The sequence below is a fragment of the Cyanistes caeruleus genome, chromosome 14 (assembly GCF_971803275.1).
Source record: "Cyanistes caeruleus chromosome 14, bCyaCae1.hap1.1, whole genome shotgun sequence".
Classification (NCBI taxonomy): domain Eukaryota; kingdom Metazoa; phylum Chordata; class Aves; order Passeriformes; family Paridae; genus Cyanistes; species Cyanistes caeruleus.
Window position 1 is genome coordinate 2,150,509 of NC_141714.1, and position 17,301 is coordinate 2,167,809.

General features: G+C 45.0%; 1 long non-coding RNA gene across 1 annotated transcript; it reads left to right on the forward strand.

The window, feature by feature from the left end:
* Positions 1-773: 773 nt before the first annotated feature.
* Positions 774-5,549, forward strand: LOC147650494 (uncharacterized). Its single transcript, XR_015276334.1, has 2 exons — positions 774-2,437; positions 2,521-5,549. It is a non-coding gene; the product is annotated as an uncharacterized LOC147650494 (long non-coding RNA).
* Positions 5,550-17,301: the final 11,752 nt, after the last annotated feature.

Here is a 17,301-nt window from a genome sequence, read left to right on the forward strand (position 1 = left end):
TCATATATTATATGTATTTTAAATTATAATTATATATTATATATAATATATAATTTAAATATAATATATATTATATAATAGTGTCTATTATATATAACAATATAATGAATTATATATTATATATATAAATTATATACATAAATTATATAATATAAATAAAAATAATAATATAGACATTAAATATAATATAGTATAATATAAATACTATCATATGTGCCACAATAATAATAATAATAATAATATATAATAATAATAATAATAATAATAGTAATAATAATAATAATAATAATACTGTAAAGATATTATAAAATAAAAGCCTCATAAAATATACTCTAGGCCTGCTACTTCTGGTGCAGCTAAGCAGCTGGCTAAGTTCCCATGAAAAAAGAATTTTAAGAATGAAAAATCAGTTAATATAACAAGTTATTCTTGTGAAGAAAATAAGTGTGCACCTGTAATAACAAAAGATCTGTCCCATGAGCATTCACAATGAAAATATGTAAACACTTATGAATAGAAAAAGTCTTTGCACATTCACACAAAACCAATGAGCTGAGTGGCAAGAAAACTGCCAGCCAATTCGAGTTAGACACGAGGTGGGTGAAAACTGTGGGAAAATGAGTTATGTGAACAAAGAATTGGCTTTTCCTGTAGAAAGAAGCAGAGTTCTGTGTGCTTTATCGCAGCACCTGATGTGTCCCTTCCAGCACAGAACATTCTGGGCTTCTGTCACTTCAGAAAGCCACAGAACATCTCTGGCCTGGCAGGAAAATGGGAACAACGCCTCCCTTGTGTGGGACCCCAAAGAGCTGATCCTGGAAGCTGCTCGTGGGCCTGCAGAGCGTGTGGGGTAGCTGGGGCCACAGAAATCCTACAACTCAGATGTGTCCATGCTCTCAGAGTGCTCTGCCAAGCTGGGAACACGCTGATCTCCTCCCAAACACCATGGCAGTGCTGAGGGTTAGAGAGAGAGCAGGGCTGGAGGTGTTCGGGAGGTCACCCATCATGAGACCCCGAGGGATGGGGGAGCTGGGCTTCACCCTGAGCTCGGCCCCAAAGCTGTCACAGGGCTTTGCAGAGGGTAATTCCAGGGAAAGGATGAATTCCAGGGAAAGGGTGAATTCCAGGGAGAGGATGAATTCCAGGGAGAGGATGAATTCCAGGGAAATGGTGAATTCCAGGGAGAGGACGGGCTCAGGAGCTCCAGGAGCCTCCCTCTGTCCCCAGCCCTCAGCAACCCCAAGGAAACAAACAGCTCTGCTCCTTAACAGCTTCACAAGATTATTCTTAGGAAAAGTCTTCCCATTCCTCTGGAGTGACAAAATCAGGAAGTGATCCCATTCCACACCTGCACAGAAAAGCAGCTGTGGGCTCTTATTGCTGCTGAGGGAAACCTGGGCCCTGCTGAGCACCGGGCCTGCACTGCCAGCCCGCTCAGAAACCAGGCAAATATTCCGTATTTCCACCAGCAGACTGAGAAAAGCCCTGCTGCAAACAGAAATTTGAGGGAATAAGGCTGGTCCTTATTCAAATTGGCTTTTTTGTTGTTGTTGTTGTTTTTTGGTCTTCTTGACACCACACCAGACAAGTTGAGCTGTCAGAATTGTGACAATTGTGGTGAAATTCTGGCACTGCTTACCCACCCAAGAGGCTGTTCGGACCCTGATGGGATCATAAAGTTCACCGAGAAGTCTCAGGAGCTTTTGTTAATTCCAGAAACAAGTAACAAACAGAGACCTGCAAGCTCCACTTTCTACAGCAGCACCAGGAAAAGTTAGGAAATGATCCCAGACCAGAAGTTGGCTTCTCTTGGCTCTCTCAGCAGGGTGAAGAAAGCCAAAAAGCAGAGGTGCAGGCCTTGTCCTGCCAGCTGCACTGACAGGGTCCCTGCAGATCTGTCTCAATATGAAAACACCTACTTTTATTTTTGAGAACAGTCTTGCAGCCAGAGCTTTGTGCCCTGCAGAGGACACGTCTAAGGAGCCCTGGAGTCTCCAAGCAGAACAGGAGATCCCTTTTCTATGGATTTTATGGCACCTGTCCCATTTGCCTGGCAATCCCTCTCGCCTTTTCACTCATTCACAGTGTGCAACTGCAGGTGGGGGCACTGCTAATTAATGCAAATTATCTGTGCCTATATTAACCCCCACCTCTGGCTCACCAGCTCGGTGTCTCCTGCAGTCACTCCCCAAGACAAGAAGGGATTTTTACTGCAGGATTTCAGGAGGTCGGGCCTCGTCTGCATCCCTGGGTGTGAGGCATTAGCAGGGCCAGGGCAGATGTGGGATGCAGTGTGGATTTGGGATGCAGAGCAGATTTGGAATGCAGGGCAGATTTAGGATGAAGAGCAGATTTGGGGTGCAGAGATGTGGGATGCAGGGCAGATGTGGGATGCAGAACAGATTTGAGGTGCAGAGAAGATTTGGGATGCAGAGATGTGGGATGCAGGGCAGATGTGGGATGCAGGGCAGATGTGGGATGCAGGGCAGATTTGGGGTGCAGAGAAGATTTGGGATGCAGAGATTTGGGATTCAGCTCTTGGGGTCAGCAGCCAGGGCTCACATTACGCAAACAGCTCTGATTATCACCACAGCCAAGGCCTTCTGCAATCAGGCCAGCTCATGGCTTTAGGCTTCCCACTTGAAATGAAGTTAAAAATAGTTGGCCTTTGTTTTACTGAAAGCTTGGGCAGCGCTGACCTTTTGTGTCTGCGGCGCCTCTCCCGTAACGCGCCCCTTAACATTTAGAGGATGCGCTCGGCTCCGGCAAGCTGCTCCCTCTGCTCTGGCTCTTTTAGCTCGTGCTGTTTTCCTCAGGACCAGCCCTGCTGGGGAGCATCAAGGAATTCGGATGGGTTTGGAGATGTGGAAGCACGCAGCTGCTGGGAAATCCTCCCTCTGGCGCTCCCAGAGCGCGCAGGTCTGGGCACGGCACCCCTGCTGCCCCTGTGCTGCTCTGCACACCTCAGGCTGAGTTTGGCACCACATTTCTTCCCAGAAACTTGACTTTCCACCCTCTGAAATTCCCACACATCCTTGTAGCTCCCTGAGAGATAAGCTGAGGAAAGATCACTGTGTCGGAAGAGCCCACACTCAGTACTCACCCAACACCCACCCCTCAAACTCCACACTGGGAATTTTCAGGCCAAATTTTCAGGGTGAGCTGCCTTGCAGAGGATATTCCTTTATGCAGGATGGGAATATTTAAGGTTTGGCCAACAAGGAGCATTGCAGCACACCAGATTTCAAAATCAACCCCCAAACTTTTGCTGGCAACACCAAAACCAAGTGAGTTATCCCATGGAGGAAGCAGGAAAAGCCTCACAGTTTGCAGGGAGCCACTGAGGAGTCTGATGGAGAACATGGACAGGAAGAAGTTGAACCAAAATCTAATATTCTGGTATTTTTACTGAGCACAGGGAGTGAAATTCAAAGTGCAAAGGCACAACAGACAGTAGCAGAAGCAAAATGCCTTCATTTTTTCACCTTCAAATGTGTCCATAGGAAGAATTTCCTCAAAGAGCCCAAGAGAGAGAAGCATTTATGAGAACAAAAAATCCAAGTCATCTTCAACTCATCCACCTACAATTTCCCGGGCTGGATCTTCTCCAAGCAGTTGGGACCATGGTACGTGGTGGCTTCATGCCCCAATCCATGGCTAAAGTTGGCCCTGCTTTGAGGAAGTGAAGCTTCAAGAGGCCCCTTCCAACCTGAGATCCCTCAGTTTCCTGGAGAGGCTCTCAGAAACTCCACCTTCTGCTGTTCCCGAATGCTGTGCTTGCCCCACATTCTTCTGAGTTTTCTGCTCTGCCCTAATGGGCACACCAGGAATTCTGGAATGCTGTTTCCAAGCAGCCTGTCTGCTCTTCCTGCCCTCTGTGGGATGAGGGCACCACCAGAGAGAGATGGGAAGGCTGCATCCCTGTCCTTCGGAGAAGTTGTAACCAAATTCCTGGGAAATGAGGGCTGCAGCCCCACAGCCAAGTTTGGAAAGGCTACATCCCTGTCCTTAGGAGAAGTTGTAACCAAATTCCTGGGAAATGAGGGCTGCAGCCCCACAGCCAAGGCTCCTGACGGAGCAGCTGGGTCCCCCTGTCCCAGCAGCCCCTCCAGTGTCCCCAGCTGCTCGGGCAGGTCTCAGCTCTGGGTCTGGGGTACCAATAAAGCCTTAAGGGAAGGATCCCCTCAGGCAGGGCTGTGGAGAGCTGGGATGGAGACTGAGCCCACACAACATCCTGAGCCACAGGATCTGTGAGCCAAAGGGAGTGGGAATGACTGGGAGAAGGATTAGGAGTGGCTGCAAATGAGCTAAATTTGCTGAAGACCATTGAGCTTCCCTGAGCCATCTTATTTGGGACCAAGGGTGCTGCAGAGCAGTTCACACAATTCTTACTGCAGGTCAAAGCCAAGCAATTCTGTGTTATTAAATTATTTTTAAAAATCCCCATATCCTGTCCTTGAGCGTGATTCTCACAACAGCAGTGGTGGAAATACATCAGCCATTTAAGATAATTCCTTTCAAAGAAACAAGAGTCACTTCAATTTCTGAAACAAGCCCAGGAATAATTTTCTGTGGGAGAAAACAGACACTGATTATTTACTGTCATTGACGCAGAAAAATTTCCTCAATTACTCCTGACGCATGTCAGGCATCAGACAGCACAGGATGGATCTCAAGAGCAGCTCCAGCAGAACTTCTCTGAAGAAAGATCTTCAATTTTTTCCACTCTTAAATACCAAGAAAATATAAAAGCAGGAGATGTATCCACTAGAGAAAAGAAGCAGAACATAATACGAGGAAAAGACACTCGATGGTGAAAGGAGAAGATGCTGAATTAATTTTGTAATGTACCAGGGCTGTTTTCCAGGAATCGGGGACAGCTCAAGAGATACCCATTATTAGGACAAAGGTTAATGCATTGCAAAGAGTTTGCTCACTTTTCCTTCAGCAGAAGGAGCAGTTACAGATGTGGCTGAAAGGATTTGTGGCCATGGAACCGTGGAAGTGGCCAAGCGCTTCCCAAAAGTGTCTGGCACTGCTGGGAGAGGAGCGATGTGTGATCCCATGGGATCCCTGAGCATGGGAACTGCAGGGATCTGCCCCTCCCAGGGCTGGGATTGCCCAGGACATCCTCAGCTTTTGGTTTTGGGGAAACCAGGTGGCACCTGAGAGCCACCTCTGTGCCCCTCTGTTGGGAAAAACCCTCCCAGGAGCTTGCCCACCCCCCTGGGTGACCTTCCAGACGCAGTGAGGATGCTCCAATCCTCCCTAATCACCCAAAAAACCCTGAAAGGGAGAACTGTGTGCCACACAGCTTATGCCAAAGTGGAGAACAACACAGGGATTGCAAGAGGAGCCACGCACAAGGGAGCAACAGGTGGCAAGAATTTGATCACAGTATAAATATTGAAGCACTGAAAAGCCCACGTGGCAAAGGAGGGAAATGATCAGGGGCTCGGTTTGGTTGGTTCTCCATCACCAGATTCAATCACTTCCACAGGGAGGAAAAGGGAAAAAATAATTAATAAATCAATAAGTAAATAAATAAATAGGCAGATGAATAAATAAATAAGAAATTTTAATTATGAGCAGAAATTGGTGGATTTAAAATGGTAATGCTGTGTTTTTCCAGGAAAATCTGGGTGAGGAAATCTCCTCTTTAATTAATAATATTCTTGGGTCATGTGCTGCTTATGAATGTTTGTCCATGGATAAACTGGATAGAAAATAAATGAATAAAAATATCATAATAAATAAATAAAAATAGAAAGTAAAATTATATAATACATATATACAATTATTTAATTATATAATATCATTATATAACTATATTTATAACATATATATAAAACATATATAATATATAATTATATATTTTATATTCTATATTATATATTTTATATTATATATTATATTATATATATTGTATATTGTATATTATATATTGCATATAATATAATAAAATACAGTTGAATACAATATAATATATAATATAAAAATATAATAAATATTATATTTATATAATAAATATACCTTTATAAATATATAATTGTAAATTATATTTATAATATTTCATATAATATTAAATAGATAATAAATATATGTTTAATATAATACCAATTTATTATATTAAATATATGATAATATAATAAATGTATATAAATATACATAATACAATACAATATATAATAATATATTATAATGTAATATAATTAATATAATATATATTGTAATATATTGTATTACATTAAATATATAAATAATGATATAATAAAATAAAAATAAATAAATAAAAATATATAAAATATATAAAATAAGTAAAAAATATAATAAAATAAAGTCCGCTCTGTGCTTCATTTAGAGCAACAGATTTAAATTTTTTTACCATTATCCACTTTTATTTTTTAATATTTCCCTCTTACGTGGATCAGCTTAAAATATAACTCAGAGTCATGGCAGGGCTTTCCATTTTCCTCATGGCCTCGTCCTCCCTCTCAATTTTCCAGGTCAAGCAGGAGCACAGCTGTCCTGAGAGCTGTGGGAGAGGCTGGGGATGGCAGCCACTGCACATTGCAGAGATGGCTTCACACACCTCACTGCCCAGCTTTTCCAGGGGGTACCGTGGTGACAGCCATGGGAATTTCGGGTTTCATGCCATTCCCTCCCTCCAAACCCCACAGCTCTCCCACCTCCCTTGGATTTGCTGTTTGGGGGTGGACAGGGCAGAGGAAATGAAGGGTTTGGGGTTCTGCCCCGATCCACCCCTGAGAAACAGCTCCATTCCTCACCATCCACTGCTCTTTATCCAAAACACTTGGGAACCAGGGATGGCTCAGGCTCTCCCTGGGCTGGGAGCAGCAGCAGCAGGGTTTGGTTCTCATCTCCCTCTGGGGATCCTGACGTGTCTGCAGGGCACAGAGGGCACGGCTGGTTATCAACCCTCGTCCCTCTGCACATCTTGACTTTGGGAGCTCTCTGAAAACAGGCCTGGCCAGTGAGTCACAGCCACTAATCCTCCTCCTCGGCCTCTGAACACATCCATTAATCCCAGAGCTGTTGGCTCTGGGCTGAATTCACCTCACCCCATCTTCACTAAAGGAGATTTCTTGGAAAATTTCTCCAGCACGTCACCGTGGTCTGGGCTGCAATTTCCAGCATATAAGCACAATAAAAATAGATGGTTCAGAGCAGCTCAACCTACAGAGCACTACACTCTAATATTTATTAAAAATTCCATGTCTTTTCCTAGCAGGGATTCCAGAAACTTCCTTGAACACAGTAAACAACCTAAAGCCCAAACTGAGCAGCCAGGCAGCTCCTAAAGCTGAACCCACAGTTTTGCAGGGACACCTGCACAGGTATTTTCACACAGACACAGCTGAGCCATTTCTAAACAATTTTTTGCATAAATCTGACTTGGTCTATGGAGGAAACCACAGGGGAAAAAAGAGGAAAGAAAGACAAACAGGAGGACAGCAAGTGCAGGGTAGCTGAAGGGCTCAGCACAAACCCTCCATGGGGTCTTGAGCAGAGGTGACCACGAGCCTCAAATCTTTTAAGTTTTTAGAAAAACGTAGCAGAGTCCAGACAAAACCACCTACTGCAGGTTAGTAAAACCCTCAGTAAAGGGTGCAGGAGCCTCCCAGCCTTTGCTGCCGGTGAGGAGGGGGCTCAGCCTTGGTCCCTCAAGGAATTACATAAGGATTTGTACCTGCACAGCTCCCTCAGGTGCCTCAGTTCTTTATCTGAACAGGTGGGAGGGATGTGAAGCACCCAGTAAAATAACCAGAACCACTATCTGCTCCCAGGCAGTGCAGAAAAGCAGCTGAAGGTTCTGGGAGCCGTTCCTGTGGGAATTGCAGCATTCCTGCACCAGGCTGGCCTGTGGCAGAGCAGAGAGAATCACCAGATGGAGTCATCTGGGTGCCCAGCCTGGATTTGTGTCCACCCCTCTGCTCACACACATCCCCCCAGCCCATCACCCCCCAAGGGCTGCCTGGAGCTGCTCTGGAGGTGAGGTTTGGAAGGAGAGCCCCAGGATGGCCATGGTTCCTCTCAAGATGATGTCCTGTGGCCCACAGATGTCCCTCGTGGTGTCTGCTCTGGCCCCTTCCCCACAGGGCAGCTCCTCCTGGTGCCTGGAGAAGCTCCTGGGACAGAGACTGGACAGAGTTAAAGGAATAAAGTGGGGATTTATTAAAATGCCTTTAAAGGATCACTTTGGGCAGTGCAACAGCCTGGCCAAGGCTACACTCAAGATGGACCTCAGGTCAGTTTTCACACCTTTATAAGTTTTGGTCCATTTCCATACTGGGGTTAATTGTGCAATTCCAGCTGCAGGTGATGCAGTCCCATCCTCCCAGATTGCTCTCCTCAATTCCCTGCTGTTCACACTTTTTGGGGCTGAAGCTGCAGCGGTGTCCTTGGTTCTGGGGCTGGAAAAGGATTGTTGTGTCTGCCTGGGCTGTGAGGAGAACTGGCTGATGCTTTATCTGAAGTTCAGAGTTATGAACCAACGCAGAACCTGGAAAATATAAACGCCAAAACTTACAGCATCACTACAGCCCCAGCCCAGCTCCTTCTCCAAACCTCTCCTCAGGTGTGGAATTCAAGATAAAATTATCCAACACTTTGTTTTTCACAGCTCAAAAGAGAATTTCTTCCCTGAAGCAGCACAGAGCAGTACCCTAAGTGCTGGTTATTTGTTGGCTTTTGAATCAAATATTCAGCATCTGAATTGGGGAATAAGAAGAGAGGATTTGGAGAACCCCTGTGCACACACACAGCCCCTGACATTTCCAGGCAGTGGGAACGGAGCTGGAATTCCAGGAGGAGCCCTGAATAACAGCAGGAAACCTCCTGAGCAGCAAGGTCTCCATTTCAAGTGGAGTTTATCCCCTAAAATCTGGCTGGTCCAGGATGGAGGTCCAGCAGTGGGGCTCTTCAGGAGGCACAGAGGGGCTGATCTGGGATCATTGGGATATTAATGGATATTTGTGCCTGGCAGTGTGATCTGTGCTGAAAAAGGAGGAATGGGAGCAAATCAAAGCAAAATTGTAAGGCTGAGCCCAGATAAAATATAGAGGGTTAGGATGTATTTGCAGTGATGCAAAAATAGATTCCAGAGGCTGAAATGTGTCTGCTAAAATGATATTTTTTTTCTTATAGGAAACTTCTTTCAGCAAAATGCTGTCTGAGATTTTGGTGTTTTGTTTGTTTGTTTTTTTACTTCAATCAGGACTCATTTCATGCAGATCTGGATATCTAAGAAAATAAAATTTTCAATCTAAGCTGGTCATCTAAGCTTGCTCTCCAAAGGCAAATTTCTAAGTTGAGAGGCAGTTTCCAACCACCCCCTCTAAATGTCACTTCAGCTTTTTGTATCCTCTGTCTTTAAAATTAGCACTGGGAGTGTAGTACATCAAATACCTGCCCCAGCAGCCCAGATTGAGGTCAATTAATATTTGTACACTTTCCTTTTCAATTCATTTCTGCCCAGAGCTGGAGAGGACGAGGAGATGAGCAGGAATTAGAGGGCGTTTGAAGTGAAGTCTGAGCTCAGAATTGTGTGTATTTGCACTCAGCCAGAGAATGGAAATAGTAATGGGTGACCTAAGACTCCCCTCAAGATTAGCCACTGCAGCAGAAAATCTAAATATAGAGCTGAGCTAGGAAAGACTGAGAATTACTCATAAAACTTATCTGATGAATACCTGGTACCTCCCAGGAAAGAATGGGGGTGTTGCAGAAAACTGGAAGCAGTTTAGAAGCTGCTCAGAAAACTTTTGTGAGCAGCAATGAAGAGGCAAAGTCACTGAGCAAATTATTCCTTTGACTGAGGTTTCATTGTTTGAATCCCTGCAAAACTGGAGCCAGGTTTTAAGGAAATGTTAATTGTGGCCAATTTTGTAGCTTTGCTTTGCAGCTTGCTAAGAAATTAAATGTCACCATGTGCCTGAATGTGCTTTCTGAGAAATGAAGCTCTCTTGAAGTCATTTAAATTCCTAATCTTACTGAGCTTAAATGTTGTTCCTTGAAGTGAAGGAACAATTTAATGAAGTACAGTGTATTTCTGCCTGGCACACTGAAATGTCCAGCTCACCAAGCTTTTATCACATCAGTTTTCTCATCCCACGCTGGTTGGAAATGCAGTGACCCTGGAATGGTGGAGCTCTTTATCCTGGGATTCAGGAGAGCAGATCTGGCCCCTGTGGGGATCTGCTGGGACAGTCCCATGGGAGCCTGGAGGGAAGAGGGGCTTGGATGATTCCCAAGGATCAGCTTCTCCAGGCTCAGGAGTGGCACATCCCAGCAGAGGAGCACACAGGAGACAACGGCAGGGGCTGGGGAAAGGGAGAAATTGAGGCTGGAACACCCAAGGAAGCTGAAATCCCTGGAGCTGATGAAATGCATCCATTGATCCTGGATGGACTCATGGACTGGCCAAGCCACTTCCCAACAAATCCAAGAAGCTGTGGCAACTCAGTGCCTGGAAAAGGGGAAACAACTCCATTTTTAAAGAGGGGAGAGAAGGAGAAGCTGGGAACTCCAGACCAGTCAGTCTCACCTGTGCCCAGCAGGAGCATGGAGCAAATCCTCCTGGAAACTCTGCCCAGGTCAGGGCACCTTCCACAGGACTGGGCTGCTCAAAGTCCCACCCAGCCTGCTCTGCAGCACATCCAGGGGTGAGGCAAATATGTGTATTCCCTACTAAAATCCCTATTTCATTTAAAACCCTCACTGTAAACTGCCCACCTGGTCACTGGGGATATTTCTGTGTCATTCATTCAGTGTCACATGGCTCATGATCAAGCTTGATTTGATAAATCAATAATTTATTAAGCACTTGGAACTTAAAAAACCCACACATTTTCCCTCATTTGTCTCATTTTTCACATGTTTGTTTGGGCTGGAAAAAATCAACCAAAGAGGAATGTTGGGGACCTGCCTCCAGCAACTCATTTTTCACTCTGCAATTTTTGCTCTTCCCTCTGCTCCTCAGGAGGGATCATTTCCCTGCAGTGCCAGGGGGACAGGCCAGCAATCCCACATTCCTCCCAGCTCTTCCAGCCTGCTGTGCTCCCCTCCAGCTCTGCAGGTGGGACCAGATGGTTTGGGGATCCAGAAGGTTCTGGGATTTATTCACCAGCTGCTCCAGGTGCTCAGCAAACCTCAGCTTCCCTGCAGCATTTCCAGGGGAACTGGAGGGGTTCTGCCCCTGGGGGTGGGAATTCTGAGGCACAGAAGGTTTCAGACATGTGGGGTCTCATGTCAGCTGGGGATGGCTGTGCTCTCCATGCAGCTTGTCCTGCTGGCTGGGTCACTTTTGGGGCATCAGGATGGGTTATCAACCCCAGCACCACCCAGGAGAAAGCAGGGAGAGTGCTGAGGAGTAAAAGATGAGCTCCAAGCAGTTTGCTAATGATGTGTGTCCTCCCCAGCAGAGAATTTCTGTGTCAGGAGCAGGGAAGTGATCAATCCCTGCCACTGTGACTGATGCCTCAGGATTTTAGCTTTTCTATTTTTCATATATTTGTAACTCTGCAATTCTTTAGTGCATAACTCTAAACTCCACACACAGTGAGAGCTGCTGCCTTCACATTTTGGTCAGACACAGCAATTCCTCTGCAGGCCTGGCAATCAAGGACACCTCACTCAGGCCCTGAGAGATGGAAACAAAAGTGAGGTGAGAAAAGCAAACCTGGGGTAAATGACTTCATTACCTGAAGCTGGAATTGGAAGATTAACCCCCAATATACAAATGGACCAAACTTATAAAAGTGTGCAAACCTTTGAACCCACCATCCATTTTGGGTGCAGCCCCTGAGGGGGCTTTGTCTGCCCTAAATGTACCTGAAGGCCCTTCAGTAAATAGAAATGCTTTTTATTCCCTTATTTTTGTCTCTGTTTTTAGGTAGTCCCAACAAGGCATCGTGACAGCACCAGCACAGGAACAGGGACAACCCTGCAAGTGCAGGGAATCACTTGGGCTGGAAACCTCTCTGGCTGGGGTGAGGAATTAGCCCTGAGAATTACTCACTGTTGCTATCTCCGAGCTCCCACATTATCACCACCATCATCCAGGGGGAAATGCTGGGAAAATTCAAAATTTCAAACTGGAGAAAATCAAAAATGTCATGAAAAACATCACAAGCACAGAAAAAACAGCACTGAGGCCTCTGGTGCTGTCTGAGAGTGTTATCAGTGGAAATCTGACCGTGTTGTCAGATTAACCCTCAGCATCTCCCCTCCCTGCCCCTCAGCCCTGCTGCTGGAGATGCTCTTGGGGAGCAGGGTGGGCAGGGGCATCAAGGAGCAGCCCCACCTCAGGATGGTGGTGACCTTTCTCTTCCTATTTAGCAGCTCAGGAAACTCCTTTTTAGCTGAGCTCTGTCCCCCCATTCCCTGTTATCCCACCCTCCTGCCCCGTGGATTCTCCTCGGCTCAGCTGTAAAATATTCTGTGTGTTTTTTGGGCCAGTCCCCACCCTGTCCCCGTTTCCTTCCGAGCCCCGCTGGAGCCGTGCTGGCAGCCCTGGAAGGAAACTGGCAGCGTCACAATGGAGCTTTATCAGCCCCAAACTTGGAAATATTTCCTTTCAAACGTGACCCGAAGTCAGTTCCCACACCAGGCTGCTTGGGTCCTCCCTCTCCTCCTGCAGGTCAATCCCGAGGGGTTCCAGCACTGGCAGCCACCAAAAAGGGGCATTTTCGCCAATAAAGCAAAACTGAGTGTAAAGCTCAGGCCTAACTAAAACATCCCTGCCCAGGGACTTATCCAGCCAGGAAGGAGCAGGGGGAATGTTGGGTGCTGAAAGCAAGGTGAGCTAGATCTTCAATTTATCCCTAGATCCTAAATTTATCCCTAGATCTTAAATTCATCTCTAGATCTTAAATTCATCCCTAGATCTTAAATTCATTCCTAGATCTTAAATTCATCCCTAGATCTTCAATTCATCTCTAGATCTTAAATTCATCCCTAGATCTTAAATTCATTCCTAGATCTTCAATTCATCCCTAGATCTTAAATTAATCTCTAGATCTTAAATTCATCCCTAAATCCTAAATTCATCCCTAGATCTTAAATTCATTTCTAGATCTTAAATTGATCTCTAGATGTTAAATTCATCCCTAGATCTTCAATTTATCCCTAGACCTTCAATTCATCCTTAGATCCTAAATTCATCTCTAGATGTTAAATTCATCCTTAGATATTCAATTTATCCCTAGATCCTAAATTCATCCCTAGGTCTTTATCTTTAGATCTCAAATTCATCCTTAGATCTCCAATTCATCCCTAGATCCTAGATTCATCTCTAGATGTTAAAATCATCCCTAGATTTTCAATTTATCCCTGGATCTTCAATTCATCCCTAGACCTCCAATTCATCCCTAGATCCTAAATTCATCTCTAGATGTTAAATTCATCCCTAGATCTTCAATTCATCCTTGTATCTCCAGTCCATCCCTAGGTCTCCAGTCCATCCCTAGATTCCCAGTCCATCCCTAATCCCCAATTCACCCCTAAATCCCAAATCCATGCCCAGTTCCCATGCACAGTGGGGAGGGCAGTGCTTTGCTGGCAGCTCCTGCCCGTAGCCACCACCACATCCCTCACATGGAATTCCAGGCCCTTCCCACATCCAGGAACAGGAGCACCAAGGCTGCAGAAAGCCCCCACCAGCCCCTGTTTCCATCCTCACCCCTCCTCTCTCAGAGCTGCAGCCAAATCTCAGCTTTAATGCAGTTTTCCCCCGCTGAAAGCAGCACGGACGTGGCAATTTATTCCCAGATCATTCTTCAGATCATTTTCTCCCCTGTTAAATGAAACCCGTGGTCCTTGAGCACCCAATTCCCTCAGACAAGGCTGGCTCTGGGGGCTCTCTTAATAAAGGCACAGGGATGGAAATTGCCACACAAGTGGGAACAGTTCTCATCATTTTAATAATCTACGAGCAGCACAGGTAGAGATATTCCTAAACTCTGATTTTATCATGATGGCATCGGTATCAGAGATGTGTTTTTCCTGAGGCTAGACAGCAGAGAAGGGAAGATATTGTGTTTCCTTGACTACCTTTCATCTGCCTTAAAAAACATAATTTTCCTTTATTAGCTGCTTTCTTTGGTTATTGCAAGTAAAATAACACATCCTGAGCCCTGATAATAAATTGTTTGTTGGTGGCCTTCCCCCTTCTCTCTCTTCTCTCCACAGATTTCCTGGTTTCCTCCTTCCCACACTCCTCTCCCCACCTCTCCCTCCACATTTTGAACCAGGAAAAAATTATTTTGTTTGTTCACAAATAGGAGGGAGGAAATATTTAACGAACAGGTGATGTGCAGGGGCAGATTTTGACTAATTGCTGAATTCCTGTAAAAGCAGTGATTGTATTTCAGCTGGGCTGGTCCTCAGGAGGGGTTGAACCCTCCAGGCCTGAGCTCCCTCTCAGCTTAAATTGCTGCTTATTGATTATCCCACCCCAAAAATCCCCTCTGTCTCCTCTGTCTCATCCCTGGGAAAAGCATGGAAGGAGCAATGAGCTCTGTCTTGTTGACACATATTGAGCTAATTCAAATTCAATCATTTTGTCCAGATTGGAATTTAAAGATCCCATCTATTTTCCTTGTTGCTGCTGTTTGAGGTGCAGTAGTTTTAAATGAACACTCTTATTGCCCTTAAATGATCATTATCTGACACAAGGCAAAGCTCCAACAGAGTGCAGGGAGCATTTAGGGAGTGAAAATTGGGAAATGAATCCATCCTGAGGTGCTGGGCAGTCCCTGGTCCTGTCCTGGCCCAGCTCAGATGTGCTGGCAGCACAGCAAGGACAGCAGGTAAACTGCCACCAGGGAAAAAAAAATCCTTATTTTTATCCTTCAGCCCTCAGGAAGACAATCTGCAGGTTCACTGAAAATTCCAGTTTGCAACTGCCTTGGACAGGAACTGGATAAATTCAGATTATTCTTTTTTAAAAATTCCAAGATCTTGTAGCAAAATCACACGTTTGTTTTTCTCTTTTTAAGCCCCCTCAGAGACTTTGTTGAGGCTTTACTGAAATGCTGTTCAGGTACCTCTGACCTGCTGTATTGCCACAGAAACTGGGGATAAATGTGACCCACAGAACAGCTTCTGCTTCCTGAGCCTGATAAAAATCAACATGTGGAACCTGTGAGCTCTCACCTGGGCTTTCCCCCTCAGCTGTGATGGCTGCAGACTTCCCTGTGCCAGGAAAAGGGAGCCTCTCACACACCCTCCTCTCTGCAGGAACCTGGCAAACACCAAATGATGAGAGGTGCCCAAAGCAGGGCTCCTCCTGCTGATGTGTTGTTACTACTATTATTATTATTATTATTATTATTATTATTATTATTATTATTATTATTATTATTATTATTATTATTATTATTATTATTATTATTATTATTATGTGTTATTTCATTATATTTTATTTATTTATATTTTTTTTTATTTTTTTATATTTTATTATTATCCTCAGGATGTGTTATTTTACTTGCAATAACCAAAGCTAATTGGAACCCCTCCTGGTGAGTTCCACACTCAGGCTGTGATGAGCCATGAACAAAAGCAGAAATGGAGAGGAGAAACCCCTGTGAGGTGTCTTGGCCAGCCATTATCACTGGCTCTGCAGTTTCCTACCAGCATTCCATGGGGTAAATCCCCCCTAATTTGGTGTCTTGCTGCAGTTCTGCAGTTCTGCCCAAGGCTGCTTTGGGAGGCCCCACCACCTTTTGCAGTCCCATTCTCTTCTAAAAAAATTCTCTTCTTCCCCTCAATCATCCTTCCAGTTTGTTGTAGAGATAGACTTGGCTTGGCAACGTTGATCTTCTTTGGGATCCTTTTAATTGCAGTTTTCTGGCTGGCAGCCTCCCTGCCAATGATGACAGAGGAAGGAATGGTCACAGAAGGAGGAAATTCATTCCTGTGGTGAGTACAGAGGCAACAGAGCCAAAAGTTTGAAGCCCTCCTCCAAACTGTGCTATAGATACATTTCCTTTTAGCAGGGCAAACCATTTAACCTCTTTACCTGTTTGTCCTCATCTCCAAAATGAGGAAGGCAGGACTGACCCAGTTCTTATTATAAAGTCAAATGGTTCCAAAGCATTTTGAAGTCATTAAATAAAAGGCCTTGCAGGAGAACGATGCGTTGTTCCTGCTGGAACACATAACAAGAGGTAAAATAGGAAATCAAGGGAAAGCTGAAATCCCTCCTGAAGCTTACAAAGTTTCATGCTCTGCCTTCAGATTGCAGCGTGAGAAGTGTCCTGAACATGCTCCACATATTTAGGATGAAGCAGTAATCGAGCTGACAAAAAAGCAGCTGCCTGTCTCTCTGCTTGTAGAGGCTTTCACACCTTGGTATCAGCTCTTGCCTTGGTGAAAAGCAGACACAGGGCTGGGGGAGGTTGGGCTCCTCTGATGAAGGCTGCCTCAGGTGAGGATCTGGCTCAAAGGTTTTGTTTTGCTCTTTCTTTCTCTTTCTCCTCATATAGCTGAAATTATTACGCCATGAAGCTGCTCAGCAGGGAAGGGGGGTGATGAAAAGCAGTCTCGAGGTACAGGGGGTGGAATTCAGCTCCTGGACAGCAGAGCAGAGCTCATGTGAACAACTTTTGCAGGGTGCTTGGCTGCTCCATCGTGCCCAGCCCTGCTGGAAAAGGAGCATTTAATGCTCCCCTTCAGCTTCAGCCACATCTGCCTGTGTTTGTCTCAGGACAAGGCATTGCTGCTGCTGCTGCTAGAAATTCATTTGGGGATGCTGTCAGGGTCAGGACATGGTATGAGACCTTGACTTGTGCGTACAAAACACCCTTGGAAGAGCTGGTAGGAATTTCCAACTGGAGGAAGCTGGAAGTGCTGGTAGGAGCTGGAGAAGGTGAGAGAGGAAACCACAAAATCCAGATTTTAACCTGAGAATAAAATTAAATTAAATTAAATTAAATTTATTAAATCAAAACCCTGAAATTCAAGAGCAAAAGCCACACAGATATTCAGTGCAAGCCCTAAGGCAGCAGAGAGACTTGGTGAAGCTGCTCTGGAGGAATTTCACAGGGGGAAAAGCCGATCCCAAGATATGAAAGAAGAACCCAATCTCTTCTGATTGCCCCAGAGAAAACCTGAGCACAATTTCCACATGGACACGAGCCCCAGCTCTCCCCCTCTGGTCTCTGTAGAGCTGACCTGGTGTTTCTCAGTGCATTTATTTCGGTGGGATTTCCATTTTTAATACAGTTCATTGTTCTCCCGCTGGGATTTCCAGCGTTCAAGTGTTTATCGATCCTGGGG